A 12,252-nucleotide genomic window follows, 5' to 3' on the forward strand; every position below is an offset into this window, starting at 1 on the left:
AAAACACATATTAACTGCAAATCAAAAATCTACAATAGATACACATACAAAAGAAAAAAATAATCTAAAGAGAACACTAAACATAGGCATCAAATCACAAGGAGAGGAAAAAAAAGGAGGGAAGAAAAAAATTCTCACAATAACAAAGACAAAACATTTTTTGAAATGGCAATAAGAATGTACATATTGATAATTACTTAAAAGTAAGTGGATTCAATGTCCCAACCAAATTATATAGGCTGGCTGAATGGAAAAATACTACCTATATATATGCAAAACACAAGAGACCTACTTCAGACATAGGGACATAGACTGAGAGTAAGGGGATGGAAAAAGTATTCTATGCTAATGGAAATCAAAATAAAGCTGGAATAGCAATACTCATATCTGACAAAATATATTTTAAATTAAAGACTGTTACAAGAAATAAAGGATATCATATAATGATCAAGGGGTCAGTCCAAGAATAAGATATATAGAGAATGGTAAATATATATGCACATAACATAGGATCATCTCAGTATACATGCAAATTCTAACAGCCATGAATGGCAAAATCAAAAGTAACACAATAATTGTAGGGAATATTAATACCCTACTTATATCATTGTACTGATCATACAAATTCAGAATTAAAAGAGAAACACAGTCTTTATTACACATTAGATCAAATGAATTTAGTTGATATTTATGGAACATTCCATCCCAAAACAGCAGGTATACATTCTTTTGAATGGCACATACAATATCCTCTGGGAATAGAACATGCTGGAACACAAAATGAACCTCTTTAAATTGAATTAAATTGATACTGTATTAAGCAACTTTGACCACAATGATAAAAGATTAGAAACCAACTAAAAATAAGTAAGTAAATAAATAAAAACAACAAACATGTGTATGCTAGAAATTGTTACTAAACTAAAAATGGATCACTGAGGAAATCAGAGGAAATGATCAAATACCTAAAGACAAATAAAAATAAAAACATGACAACTGAAAACTTATGGGAGCAGCAAAAGCAGTTCTATGAGAGAAGTTTATAACAATACAAACTTACCTCAAGAAGCAAGAAAAAAATCAAATAAAAAATAACACCTAAAGCGACTAGCGAAAGAAGAACAAATAAAATGTAGTAGAAGGAAAGTATGAGAAGGAACAGTAACAGAAGGATATATACTAGAAGGAAAGTAATTGTAGTAGAAGGAAAGTAATCTTAAAAATCAGAACAGAAATAAATGAAATAGACACAAAGGAAACAATTGAAAAGATCAATGAAACTAAAATTTGGTCCTTTGAAAAGATAAACAAAATTGATAAAACTTGAGCCAGATTCATTAATTAAACAAAAGTAGAAGGCTGTAATCAACAAAAATAGAAATAAAAAATAAGTTAGTACTAACAACATAGAAGTATAAAGAATCATAAAGACTGCTACAAACAAAGAAAATGCTAAGAAAATGGACATTATTGAAGAATGGACAAATTTTAAGAAAGGTAAAATCTTCTAATGTCAAATCAGGAAAAAGTAGAAAATATGAACATAAACATAAGAAGAACTGAAAATTAAACTCTGATTTAAAAATGCCCAACAACAGTAGTCCAGGAAGTCCATGGCTTCCCAGGAAAATTCTATCAAATATTTCAAAATAGTTAATACCAATCTTCCTGAAACTATTTCAAAAAATTAGTGAAAGTAACACTTTCCAACACATTCTATGAGGCTATCATCACCCTGATACAAAAACTAGACAAAGATACCATAAAAAAGTAAATCACAATCTGATATCACAGACTAACATACATGCAAAATGCTCAACAAGATACTAGCAATCTGAATCCAACAAACAATAATTTTTTTTTGGTCTTTTTGTCTTTTCTAGGGCTGCACCTGTGGCAGATGCAGGTTCCCAGGCTAGGGGTATAACTGGAGCTGTAGCCACCAGCCTATGCCAGAGCCACAGCAATGCAGTCTCCAAGCTGTGTCTATGACCTACACCACAGCTAATGGCAACGCCAGATCCTTAACCCACTGAGCAAGGCAAGGTATCGAACCCACAACCTCTTGGTTCCTACTCAGATTCGTTAACCATTGAGCCATGACAGGAACTCCCAACAAACAATATTTTAAAAACATCATACCATGATCAATTAGACAATTAGAACTCACCCCAGGGATGAAATGATTTTTTTTTCTGTCTTCCTTTTTCCAGTGCCACACCCATGGCATATGGAGGTTCCCAGGCTAGGGGTCTCACTGGATCTGTTGCTGCTGCCTATGCCAGAGCCACAGCAATGCCATATCCAAGCCACATCTGCGACCTATACCACAGCTCATGGCAACGCCAAATCCTTAACCCACAGAGTGAAGCCAGGGATCGAAACCACAACCTCATGGTTCCTAGCTGGATTTGTTAACCACTGAGCCACAACAGGAACTCACAAAATAATTTTTCAATATCTGAAAATCCATCAGTGAGATGCACCATGTTAACACATTGAAGAATAAAAACCATATAATGATCACAATAGATGAAGGAAAAACATTTGACAAAATTGAACAACCACTTGATGTAAAAATTCTTCAGAAATAGGACATAGAGTCAACATACTTTAACACAATAAAGAACATATATGGAGGATGTCTAAGGTGGCAGAGTAACAAGATGTAAGGTTCATCTACTCCCACAAATACATTAAAAAACAACATGTGGAAATATTCACACAGAAAATTTGCATAATACCGACAGAGACCTTAAGATTATGACAAAACAAGAAAAACATAACAAAACCAAAAAGGACATAAAAAGAAGAATAAACAAGAATAAGAGAAAAATAAGCAAAAGGAAGGGAGATGGGACCTAATCTCTCTGGAGGGAGCTGGAAAGAGGAATAATTCTTGCACCCCAGGAAGGATGCCACTCCACCAATGAGACAAGCTAAAAACAGAAGAGGAACTCTAGAGAAACGGTCTGAAATAGTTAAGAAAGAGATGGTTCTCCAATAACAATCAGCTCTACAGGCAACAGGCAACCATAGGCAGGTGTCAGCAGGTGTTGGGAAGTAAAATTTTGGCCATAGAGATCAGACACAAAGAGGGAGCTGGGGCCAGCTTCATTGGGGAAAAAATGGGTTGGCTGTGTGGAAACAGTCGGGAGAGACTAGATTACAGGGCAACCACAATGGAGAGCATCTAAGTGGAGACAACCCAGATGGGCTTAGAGGCTAGATGCCATTGTTTGGGGGTCCTGGAAGGAAGGGGTGGGATCCACCACTAAAGCCTTGTTCCCTATGCCCTCTTTCTCAATCTGCAGAGCACTGCTTTCCTCAGCTTGGGAACAACTTGGCCATAGTGGCTGCCTGGCAATGGCAGGGGAGCATCCCCACACTTAGGGCTATAGACTTCTTGGAGTAGGTGGAGTAACCACCTGGAGGAATAACACATGTTCCCAGTTCCTGCTGGCTGGGGAACCACACTAGTGGAGCCCAACCTGTGCCAGAGGAGCTGCCAGTGGTGGTGATGCTCATCCCCTGAGAAATCAGGGAAAACTCAGGTACTTTGGCTCCATGCAGAGAATCTGCAGGGCCTTTGATCAGCAGGACAATCCCAGTAAATCTGCTGGCATCAGCACCCACTTCCTGCAAAAGCAATGATCTGCTTCAGGAGTCTCAGCTCTGCTCAGAGAGGCTGTGCCCATTCCCATGAAAGAGATACCAGACCCTGTTCCCCAACAATCAGGGAAAACACTGGTGCCTTGACTTTACCCATAGAATTTACAGAAGCTCACATCAGCAAAGCAGTGCCAGAAAAAAAAAAACTGCTGATGGCAGTGCCCACTTCAAAATAGTATAGTGACCTGCTTGAGCAATGGAAACACAGACAAGCAGAGCGATCTTAGCTCTGCCCAGAGAATCTGCAGAGGCTCCTGTGAGAGGATTGCTGGTAGTATCCCTCCCTGTTGATCAGGGAAAACACAGGTGCCTTTGTTCTGCCAAGAGAATCTGCATAAGCTCACACCAGCAAAGCAGTGCCAGAAAAGAAATGGAATAACTGGTAGTATCCATTTCCACAAGAGGGCTGCTGGTGCCCACTCTCTGACAGAGCTGCAGCCTGCTCAACTGGCAAAAAGCAAATGATAGAGGACTCCTACTGGTGGCCCTGTGAAGGCTCATGTCATTGGCACACTTTCTACACCAAGGTAGCCAGGGGAGGCCCATTAACCTACAATCCAATCTGCACGGCTATAGAGAGCACTTCTATAAGCACCAGGCAGGAGGGGAGACCACCAAAAACACATATTCCTCAGCTACAGAGGGAGCCTGTGAGCCTGGACAAAGACCCCCACACCTGAGGCTTGAGAGAGTGGCCAAGCAAGGAGAGTTCCAGCTGAACAGTGGTCCCATAGCTACGGAAAACAGTCCCTACCCAGCAAAGAGGTACACATGAACAACTACCACCCATATGAACTCCAGGACTGGGCACCTGCTTCAACATCTATACACCAAATATCAAGGGGACAATGAACAAAAAGGTAGACACTATTAAACATCAAAGAAGCAGCTTTCAGACAAAGGAACAAGAGAAAACCATGCAAACAAAACACTAAATGATTAGGAGACAGGCAGTTTACCTGAAAAGAAGAATTCAGAGTGATGATAGTAAAGATGATCCAAGATCTTGGAAAAAGAATGGAGACACAGATTGAGGACTTAAAAGAGATGTTTAACAAAGAGCTAGAGTGTTCGAAGAACAAAATGAATATTGAAATGGCTGAAATGAAAAAATGATCTAGAAGGAACCAATAGCAGGCTAATGGAGGCAAAAGAGTGAAAAAGTGAGGTGGAAGACAGAGAGGTGGAAATCACTGCTACAGAAAATAAAGAGAAGAGAATGAAAAAAAAAAAAACCTGAAGAAAGTCTAAGAGACTTCTGTGACAACATTAAACATACCAACATTTGCATTACAGAGATTCCAGAAGGGGAAGAGAGAGAAAATATTTGAAGAGATTATAACAAAAATTTCCCAAATATGGGAAAAGAAAATCTCACTAAAGTGGAAGAAGTACAGAGAATTCCATACAAAATAAACCCGAGAAGAAATACAGCTAGACATATACTAATCAAACTGACAAAAATTGTTAAAAGAAAAATATCAAGATCCACAAGGGAGAAGCTATAAATCACATATAAGGCTGCTCTGGAGTCCACTCAGCTGCCCTTCCATGGAGGATCCTTTGGAAGTCCTCTGGGATGTTGCCTTTCTGAAGACTTGTTTGTGACTGGATGGTGGTTTGGGGACCAGGGAGGAGGAAGAACTTGTACATGGCACCACTTTTTGTGGCCGGGAGTGGTTGGCTTCTGGCCACTGTCTATGGCACTTGAAATTCTGCGAGCTTCACCATTATTTACTGTCCATAAACTGGAGTTAGGTAGTGTCTAGCTGTCAAAGATTGGCTGTTGCCAGGCTCGACTCTGGTCCAGGAGCTGCCAGGACTGCAGTTTTTGCTGTTCAAGCTGTTGCAGGGCAAAATGGAGTTGGTAGCTGCCTGCTGTGGGGTGGTACTTGTGCTGGGGAACCACCCCTGTAGCCTTGCTATATGCACTGTTCTCCACCTCTCCCTCCCAGGCAAAGCCACCTGTTTGGAGGCTCCTGCTTCCAGGAGGGGTGGTGTGGCTCTCAGGAGGTGGGTGTCTGACTGTACTGGCCACATTGGGTCACCAGGACTGATGACAGGCCGCAGTGAGGGGGAAGTTGGAGCACTGCTTCTGTTTATGATACCACTTGCCAAATTCAGGTTTGTTACCTGCTGGGTGAGGAGGCTGATGTGAGTGGACAGTGAATACTGCCTTGCTGCCTGCTTCTCGGCTAGCCACTGAAGATCAGCAGTATCCATACTTGGGTTGTACCATCTGCTGTATGAAGAACCATCTTCTCCCTCCTTTTGTGTTTTGGCTACTCCTGAATGCTGCTTGTTTGGATGGAATGAACCTGCCTTTGCTGAAGAGACAGTTTCTGGCTATAGATGTGTGCCACACTTTGGAAAGAGGAAAAGGGGCCAATGGTGTAACTGCCTGATTGACAGCGTGGCGGGCCAGCGGGGCTTGATAAGTTCTGTGTCCCAGGATGTATGCTGGGAGAAGCACTGTCAGGGATTGTGCTCAGTAAAGCTGCTGGCTGCTGAGGCATGCTGGGAAGAGCTGGAGGAATCTGAGATAGAAAAGAATGGTGGCCTGACCCTGGTGAGAAGTCAGAGGTGGCAATTATAGATGACACATGGGTGTTGGGAATTTTCTGCAGAAGAGCAGCAGCAGGACCAGAGAAAGAAGCAGAGGAAGAATTGGTACAGACTAATTTAGCTTCTTTTTCTGCTGAAGTAGTAAATCAAGATAATTTATCAGAGTGAATTTCTGTTGCCTGTTGCTGCTTGGGCTGCTTTGTTTTCACTTCTTCCATTGTTTCAGGGTGATCACACTTTGCCCCGCTATCAGAAAAACTGTTGCTGTTTTTAGAACTTTTTGAATGAGTCCCCAGGAAGACATGTGCAGACTTGTTTTTTTTTGGGTATAAAAAGTCAATGCCTCCTCCAGTTCAGCTGCACTTGCTTGTCAGATGAACTCCTGAAAGTTTTCCGTATTCACCCCATCTTCCTCTTCTTCCTCAAGTCTCTTCTTCAATTTCTTTTCAGCCATTTGTTCTGTTGCCTTGTTGTACCCAATGATAAAGTCACCCAGCTGGTGGGCCAGGATAATGGCTGATCTTTTTGCAGTAACTCTACAAGCCAGAAGGGAGTGGCAAAATATATTTGAGGTGATGAAGAGGAGGAAACTAGAAACAAGACTACTCTACCCAGCAAAGCTCTTATTCAGATTTGATGGAGAGATTGAAAGCTTCATAGACAAGCAAAAGCTAAGAGAATTCAGCACTTCCAAACCAGCTCTACATCAACTACTAAAGGAACTTCTCCAAGCAGAAAAGGAAAAGCGACAATTAGAAACACAAATGTTAAAAATGAAGAGGCTCACTGGTAAAGGCAAAGATAATTTGAAGGTAGGAAATCACCCATTTACATATATGGTGTCTTAACTAGCATACAAGAAAAACCAAGCCAAACATAACACTAAACATGGTCAGCAAATCTCAGAAAAAGACAACAAAAAGAGGAAGGGCAAAAAAACAAAAAAACAAAAAAAATGATCCAAAATAGAAATCTCCCCCCAAAATTAAGTAAATGACAATAAACACATACTTATCCATAATTACATTGAATGCAAACAGGTTAAATGTTCCAACTAAAAGAAAAAGACTAGCTGAATGGATTCAAAAGTAAGACCCATATATATGCTGTCTATAGGAGACCCACTTCAGAACTAAGGACATATACAGACTTAAAGTGAGGGGATGGAAGCAAATGTTACACACAAATGGAAATTATAGAAAAGCAGTGGTAACAATACTCATATCAGACAAAATAGATTTTAAAATAAAGAAGGTCATAAGAGAAAAGGACATTACATAATGATTAAAGGATCAATACAAGAAGAAATAACCATTTTAAATATATATGCACCCAACATAGGGGCTGCACAATATATAAGACAACTGCAAAGAGCCATAAAAGGGGAAACTAACAGTAACACAAAAATAGTGTTTAATAAGCTACTTACAGCAATGGACAGATCATCCAGACAGTAAATCAGCAAGGAAACACAGGCCTTAAGTGATACAATAGACCAAATAGACTTAACTGATATATGCAGAACTTTTCACCCCAAAGCAGCAAGTGCACAAGGAGCATTCTCCAGGATAGATCATATCTTGGGCCACAGATCAAGCCTTGATAAATTAAAAAAATAGTGAAATTATTTCAAGCATTTTTTTCTGATCACAATCCTATGAGACTAGAAATAAACTAAAAGAAAAAATAGCAAAAAACACAAATTCTTGGAAGCTAAACAATATGCTACTAGCCAATCACTGGACATGAAGAAATCAAAGAAGAAATGAAAAGAAACATAGAGAAAAATGACAATGAAGATAAAACAATTAAAATCCTACGACACACAACAAAATCAGTTCTGAAAGGGAAGTTTATAGCAATGCAATCTTATCTCAGGAAAGAAGAAAATATGCAAATAAACACCCTAACCTTACATCTTAAACATCTAGAGAAGGAAGAACAGACAAAGCCCCAAATTAGTACAAGGAAAGAAAAAATAAAGACTAGAGCTGAAATTAATAAGATAGAGACAAAGAAAACAATTCAGGAGATGGATGAAACCAAAAGTTGGTTCTTTGAAAAGATCAACAAAATTGATAAACCATTAGCCAGACTCATCAAGAAAAAAAGTGTAAGGGTCAAATCAATAAAATTAGAAATGAAAAAGGAGAAGTTGCAACTGGCAATGCAGAAATACAAAGGATTAAGAGAGACTACTATGAGCAACTGTATGCCAATAAAATGGACAACCTAGAAAAAAATAGATTCTTGCAAAATGTTCAAGCTACTGAGGCTGAATCAGGAAGAAATAGAAAATAAGCAGAAACAAATACAACTAGCATCCATGAGGATGCAAATTCGATCCCTGACCTTGCTCTGTGGGTTAAGATCTGGCATTGCCATGAGCTATTGTGTAGGTCACAGATGCACCTTGGATCAGGCATTGCTGTGACTGTGGCATAGGCCAGTGGCTGCAGCTCCGATTTGACCCCTAACCTGGGAACATCCGTATACCTTGGGTCTGGCCCTTAAAAAAAAAAAAAGAGAGAGAGAGAGAGAAAGAAGAAAAAGAAAATGTGAATAGACCAATCAAAAGTACTGAATTTGAAAATGTAATTTAAAAATTTCCAAAAAACTAAAGTCCAGGACCTGATGCATTCATAGCTGAGTCCTACCAAACATTCAAAGAGTTAAAACTTCTTCTACTGAAAATTTTTCCAGAAAACTGCAAAGGATGGAGCACTCTCAAGCTCATTCTATGAAGCCACCACTGCCCTGACACCAAAACCTGAAAAAGATACCGCAAAAAAAGAAAATTATAATCCAATATTGCTAATGAACATTGATACAAAAATGCTCAACAAAATATTAGTAAACTTCATACAAATATACATTAAAAAGATCATACACCATGATCAAGTAAGATTTATCCCAGGAGTGCAAGTGTTCTTCCATATCCACAAATCTATCAATGTGAAATACCACATCAACAAACTGAGAAATAAAAAATATAAGATCCTCTCAATAGATTCAGAAAAATCTTTGACAAAATTCAAAACCCATTCCTGAGAAAAACTCTCAAGACAGTGGGCATAGAGGGAAACTACCTCAATATAATAAAAGCCATTCGTGACAAACACACAGCTAATATCATTCTAAATGCTGAATAAGTGAAAGCATTTCCACTAAGATCAGGAACAGGACAAGGATGTCCTCTTTCACCAAATGTTATTCAACATAGCCTTGGAAGTCCTAGCCATGGCAATCAGGTAAGAAAAAGAAATAAAAGGAATCCAAATTTAAAAAGTAAAACTATCATTATTTGCAGATGGCATGATTCTATACCTAGAATATCCTAATGATGCTACAAAAAAACTATTAGAGTTCATCAGTGAATTTGGTAAAGTCACAGGATACAAAATTAATACACAAATTGATTTCATTTCTATAAACTAACAATGAAAGATCAGAAAGAAATTAGGGAAACAATCCCATTTATCATTGCATAAAAAATGAAATACTTTGATTTGCATTTCTCTAATAATCTGCAATGTTGAGCATTTTTTCATCTGCTTGTTGGCCATCTGTATATCTTCCTTGGAGAAATGTCTATTCTGGTCTTTTGCCCATTTTTCAGTTGGTTTATTGCTGGGAGCCACAAAGTGGCTAAGACGAATAATCCTGTGTGAGGCCTAACTGTAAGCAAAGCTACAGCAGAGGCTGAAGAAACTGAAGCTGCAAAGCAATTTCAAAGAATCCCCCAGTTGATCCTGTTTAGTAAAAATTTCTGAAATATGATTTCCTCTTCTATTCTTGTGCTTCTTTTCTGTCTGATGCTTATGTGTGTTGTGAGTCATTCTTGGCTCATAATATGGGAACTTTCTCAAATTCCTGAGCTTCCACCCAAGTATGGGACATTATTTACTTATGAACCTAAGCCCTTGTTAAATAGGTTGAAAACAATTGAACCATGCATAAAGAACTTTCCTAAGAATGGGAAGTTTCCCTTCAGAGGAGTAATAGTAAATATTATGCAGAACTGCCATGTAGGCCTGGAGATCTTTGTTGGACTCTGGTCCGTCCCCATGGAGACAGATTAGGGGGTGGTTTGGGTGTTGCCCATGGCCCAACAATTGTGGATATTATAAGACAAGACATATTTTTTCCTATAATATACGCTACCTGTTGGGACCCAGCAGGTGGAAATTATTATTATAATTGGCAAGATTTTTTTGATATATATAAATTTTATAATTAATAAAGCTTTTTATAATAGATAAGGTTTATTTAAGACAGTTTATGGTCGCACAACCTACTATGGTTTGAGGTCAGTTTGACCTCGAAAGCAAGCCACGTGTGAATACCCCACTCTCCATCAATGGCTATTCATGCCTGCTAGAGGAGCACAATAGGTAGCTTAGGCAAGAATATCTATCACCTTATGCCAAATCATTGTTAAAGTAAAAATTAGATACCTATTATTCTGCTTGCTATTTACTTATTTTTTAAGAATAAAAGTACAGTTTGTGCATAATCTTCATTTAAAATCTAAAACTAAAAGAATAGTTTGGAATAATAAATTAACATATATTGTTGTTTGTATAATCATGCATAAGAGTAAAATGTATAAAAGCTGATGCTCTCCTTTCAATAAATGGGTCATCTGCAGCACTTGCTGAGGGAGTTGGCTCCAATTCTTTCCGTGCCTGTTTGTAGCCCCTCCTCCTGTTCGTAGTCTCCTGGCTGTTGGGGCTGGACCCCGGCAGGTTATTGGCTTTTTTGCTGTTGAGTTATATAAGTTGCTTGTATATTCTAGAGATTAAGCCCTTGTCAGTTGTATCATTTGAAACTAATTTCTCCCATTCTGTAAGTTGTCTTTTGGTTTTGTCTTTGCTTTCTTTGCTGTGCAAAATCTTGTCAGTTTGATTAGGTTCCATTGGTTTATTTTTGCTTTTATTTCTGCAGCTTTGTGAGACTGACCTAAGAAAACATTTGTAAGGTTGATGTCAGAGAATATGTTGCCTATGTTCCCTTCCAGGAGTTTGATGGTGTCTTGTCATACATTTAAGTCTTTAAACCATTTTGAGTTTATTTTTGTGCATGGTGTGAGGGTGGGTTCTAGTTTCATTGATTTGCATACAGCTGTCCAGGTTTCCCAGAAATACTTGCTGAAAAGACTGTCTTTTCCCCATTTTATGTTCTTGCCTCCTTTGTCAAAGCTTAATTAACTGTAGGTGTCTGGGTTTATTTCTGGGTTCTCTATTCTGTTCCATTGGTCTGTATGTCTGTTTTGGTACCAGTATCATGCTTCTTGATAACTGTGGCTTTGTACTATTGCCTGAAGTCTGGGAGAGTTATGCCTCCTGCTTGGTTTTTGTTCTTCAGAATTGCTTTGGCAATTCTGGGTCTTTTGCGGTTCCATGTAAATTTTTGGATTGTTTGTTCTAGTTCTGTGAAAAATGTCATAGGTAATTTGATAGGGATTGTGTTGAATCTGTAGATTGCTTTGGGTAGTATGGCCATTTTTAAAATATTAATTTTTCCAGCTCATGAGCATGGAATATCTTTCCATTTCTTTGTATCTTCTATGATTTCCTTGATTAATTTTTTATAGTACTCAGTATATAATCTTTCACCTCCTTGGTCAGGTTTATTCCCAGTTATTTGATTTTTTTAGGATGCAATATTAAAAGGTATTGTATTTCTGTATTCCTTTTCTAATATTTCACTGTTAATATACAGAAATGAGATTGATTTCTGAATGTAAATATTATATCCTGCTCTTTGCTGAATTTGTTGATCAGTTCAGGTAGTTTTTGGGTTGAGTCTTTAGGGTTTTCTATATATAGTATCATGTCATTTGTATATAGTCAGTGTTTTACTTCTTCTCTTCCTATTTGGATACCTTTTATTTCTTTTGTTTGTCTGATTGCTGGGCCTAAGGCTTCCAAAACTGTGTTGAATAGCAGTGTTGAGAATGGGCATCCCTGTCATGCTCCAGATTTTAGTGGGAAGGCTTTCAGCTTTTCTCCA

The 12,252-nt window shown here is 38.4% G+C and overlaps 1 pseudogene; it reads right to left on the reverse strand.

Annotated features, from left to right (window-relative positions):
- Positions 1–5,174: 5,174 nt before the first annotated feature.
- The window catches only part of LOC125124564 (tubulin polyglutamylase TTLL5-like), a 30,709-nt pseudogene continuing 23,631 nt past the window's right edge, over positions 5,175–12,252 (reverse strand).

The sequence above is a fragment of the Phacochoerus africanus genome, chromosome 4 (genome assembly GCF_016906955.1).
Source record: "Phacochoerus africanus isolate WHEZ1 chromosome 4, ROS_Pafr_v1, whole genome shotgun sequence".
NCBI classification, from domain to species: Eukaryota; Metazoa; Chordata; class Mammalia; order Artiodactyla; family Suidae; genus Phacochoerus; species Phacochoerus africanus.